Consider the following 3,920-nt stretch of genomic DNA (forward strand, 5'->3'; position numbering starts at 1 on the left):
GCAAAAATCCTCCATACTATGATGACCGTATTGTGCCCTTGACTGTGAGACATTTGCTGATCGAATGTCCCAGTCTTCGGAATCTGAAGCATAAGTTCCTCACTTGGGGACGGGACAGACATAGACTTTTCATGTTTGCACGTGAGGACGGTAATTTAGAACAGCTATATATGTTTGTTAAGGAGGCGTTTCTCCTCAACAAAATTTAGATCATATACAAAATGTGTACATGCATTTATAGTATTTGTCTTAAAGATATGATATATATATATATATATATATATATATATATATATATATATATATATATATATATATATATATTGTGTGTTTGTGTGGGGGTGTGTATGTATGTGTATGTGTACATATATGTATATAATATGTGTATATACACACATTTATATATATATATGTGTGTGTGTGTGCGCGCAGAGTATTGTTAACAATTATTCTGCAGTTTCTTATTATGTATCTGTTTCAATTATATTTTATTTATATAAAGGGACATTATAAGTACAAATGAAAGCTTTTCTATTTATTGCCTTTTGGTGTTTTACAGTGTTCAACAACTCTTCACTCTAATACATTAATACATAGAGAGAGAGAGAGAGATAGCGGTGCTCTAATTTGTGCAAAATCTTATGAAATCGAACAGAAACCGTATTTGAAGACCAGTGAAATGTAGGACAACCAATTCCGTGGACTCGGCTTCCATCTCCAACTGGTTCCCTCCCCACAAAAAAACCTTCCAATTTTATCACAAGCAAAAAGTCGTTAAATTTTAAGATTCAAGAGGAAATTGCTGCAGCCGAGGTTTTACAGATTTGTCGACAGCTGTCACTACAATGATTGGATTGTGGTCAGAATTGCCTTTGTGCAAGGAACTAATGCAATGTTGATAAAGACAGCAGTAAATAAACAAAAAACGAACAAATATAATAGTAGTAAAATTTTATGCGCTTTAAAGGAACACTCAAAAGCACTTCCTGGTCTTGACAACAGTTCGTTGTGAATCATTGTCTTCAGATTCTTCCAAAGCAATTCCAACTCTACCTGTCAGACACAAATGATCTAGTGACTGCCTTCTTGGGTTTACCAACGGCACCAAAATAAAATTTAGTGTGATACTAAATTCATTTTCTGCCATTGAGGTAACTCAAGAAGTCGCTCTTTAGATTTAAGGAAATAGTGTCGAGTTTTTTCGTCCTTCGATCGCAGTTTTTGTTGAGCAAACTGTGGCCTCAATACGACTTCTGAGTGTCCCCGAAATGGAGTCGTCCTTTCTTCAGTCCAAATTCGTCGTCTTCGAAATGTTGTGGATGCTGGCGAGACCGTCTCCCGGGGGAGCTTATGCTGGAATGGAAATGATGAAGACAGTGAATTTAAGAGAAAAGGTCTGTTTGATGAAGTTATGCTTTAAAAACATTGACGTGTTAATTAAAACAAAACAATGATCATCCACAATAAATTAACGTTTTGGCTCGAAGTCAAATCATATTTAGGTTGAAACATTTTCAGTTTCTTATACGAATTGCATGATAATAACAAAGGTTTATTTGATCCCTATGAGTATTGCGGTTGCATTGTGCTATATTATATATATAAAATTTATTCATATGTAAAAAATTTATTATATACGTATATTCATAGTTGAAATTAAAACTAATAAGAAAATGTCCCCATAAATTATACTCCTGGCCAAGTATTACTCCCTAATGTTCTATATTAAAAGGTTTGTTATATCAAATTCTTTCGATTCTTACTGAAAAGGATAAAACAGCTTCATTTGTTTTCATACATATCATCTAATCAAGGCAGAACTGGACTGGAGTGATACTCAGTCATTCTATTTGTTGACTTGCTGTAGGGTGCTTTGTGTTTATAACATTTAAGAGCAATATACAAATCTGTTTCTTCTTTGTGAACACTGATTGCAAACATAACTAAGTATAAGAGAAATGGAAAGTACCTAAAAACAATTGGGCATATAATACTCACGGACGCAGCAGGTGCATAATCCAGTGCACAAAGTCTTGGTCTTCAGTGAGCATTTTTTAAAATTGTTAATGTATCCACACGTTCCACCGCGAGCCGAACAACCCATGTCATCACAAGATTTACGACCAAGGATGCTAAGCCCTAAGTTAAGCCAGTTTATCCAGCTCAGCATAGTGGCGTTTCCACCTGCGCCTTTTCTTTCTATCTCTTCCATGACGGCCAGTCTGTCGAGATCCACTTGGGCTGGAGCCACTGTCTCCGTCCATACGAGGAGGAGCAGCAGCAGGAGTGAAGCCAGAGGAAGCCACTTCGACATGGTGAGGTTTTTCTTCACGAAAGGAAGGACCAGATTAAAAGGTGAACAACACAAAAACGGAATTCCATAAATGTTGGATTTTTCCATAATAACAATGATTATCTGAAATGTATTATGAATGGAGAAACGACAAGAACAAGAACAGCAATTGCAGGTTTAAGAAAGTTAATAATGGGACACTCAAATCCCACAAAAAATAATTCTCCATACGCTTTCATTTCTATCAAGTTGCACCTCGTGTAGTCTGGAGGTTAACAGCAGATGATTATTAGCATGATTGAGATGAACTTTGCTTAAGGAAGGAAATTAATGCTAATTGGATTATCCAGCAACAAATGACACGACGGTAACCTGTAGCATTTTCGTTTGTCTTCCTTTTGGTTGTATTTATATTGCAATCTCCAAGTCTTTAGATTTCTTCCATGCAAAGATGAAATCACGCTGACTGATGAAAATCGGATGAAATCATATTCATCACTTATTAATATAGTATCGATATCCATAAATTTTGATCAATAATGTTACATGTCAAAGGTATATTGCAAGACCAGAATAGTGAAGACTCCAACCTGCTACTAGTTACATTAACATTTGTTCATTCTGCAACTAAATGAACATATGAATTCATAACATTACCAGAAGTAAAAGAAAGTCCTTACCTTCTGCTAAGTTCCGTTGAACTACCGTATGGTGGACGCTCCTGGCCGTTTTAAAGAGGCAGATAGATGGGTCACCCCAGCACTCTAGAACCCCCGACCCATCCCTCTGGTCGGGTTCATTAAAAGCATTCTAATTAGGCTCTCTCTCTCTCTCTCTCTCTCTCTCTCTCTCTCTCTCTCTCTCTCTCTCTCTCTCTCTCTCTCAAGTTTTAGGTCGAGATTCCACCTTTCTTTGGTTTATTTTACAGTGATTTAAATATATATTTCTGTCTATATAGTAATTATGAAGCTGGCAAACTTGATTGATTTGTTTTCTTCCCCAGATTATTGATGCATACTTTTCTGTTTAGTCTTAACATCCTATATGAATCTAGAGTCCATATGGTATTTTTTCATGTATGTTTCCTTGTGCTTGCTTTACTAACAGCTTCAAGCTGACATCCTACTCCACCTGTGCAACCTTGCAATTGTTGGATTGGGCCAAGTGTGTTCATTCAGTGGCAAATCCAAGTGGTTGTTCCGCGAGATTATTTATCAGAGGGAGAAATTCCTTGTCGAAGGATAGAGCAGCAAAAACCTATCCTCCCTCAGGACTAAGAATTGTTTTGACCGATGTTCCAAGTTGACAAACCTAATCTCTATTCTAGTGGCATTTTCCTTGAAGTTGAAGTTTATCTATTTTTATCCCTCGTCTGGTGATATGTGTCGCAGATTCTACACTAACTGAAAGAATGAGATTTTCCTCTCTTGTTCAGTGTGAAATGGCCTCTTGTTTGTTGTTAAACTCATTGATTGTCTGATACTCAAAGACACTCTGTCTCTGTACAGTCTGTCTCTCTAGGATGTCTTACAAGAGTATATATACAAAAACATATGTAGGTGTGGCAGTAATTCTCTTCTGGTGACCCAGGAAGGGTAAACATTAAACTATTCTTTGTCATGAATAA

At 36.5% G+C, this 3,920-nt stretch overlaps 1 long non-coding RNA gene across 2 annotated transcripts; it reads right to left on the reverse strand.

The window, feature by feature from the left end:
• Positions 1-522: 522 nt before the first annotated feature.
• LOC135220936 (uncharacterized) lies at positions 523-3,095 on the reverse strand. 2 transcript variants are annotated; one of them, XR_010315823.1, is made up of 3 exons: positions 2,974-3,095; positions 1,999-2,326; positions 523-1,353 (listed from the first exon to the last, which is right to left on the reverse strand). It is a non-coding gene; the product is annotated as an uncharacterized LOC135220936 (long non-coding RNA). The 2 variants fall into 2 exon arrangements; XR_010315824.1 differs by lacking the exon at positions 2,974-3,095 and adding an exon at positions 2,884-2,905.
• Between the last annotated feature and the right edge of the window lie 825 nt (positions 3,096-3,920).

This window comes from Macrobrachium nipponense, chromosome 2, assembly GCF_015104395.2.
Source record: "Macrobrachium nipponense isolate FS-2020 chromosome 2, ASM1510439v2, whole genome shotgun sequence".
NCBI lineage: Eukaryota > Metazoa > Arthropoda > Malacostraca > Decapoda > Palaemonidae > Macrobrachium > Macrobrachium nipponense.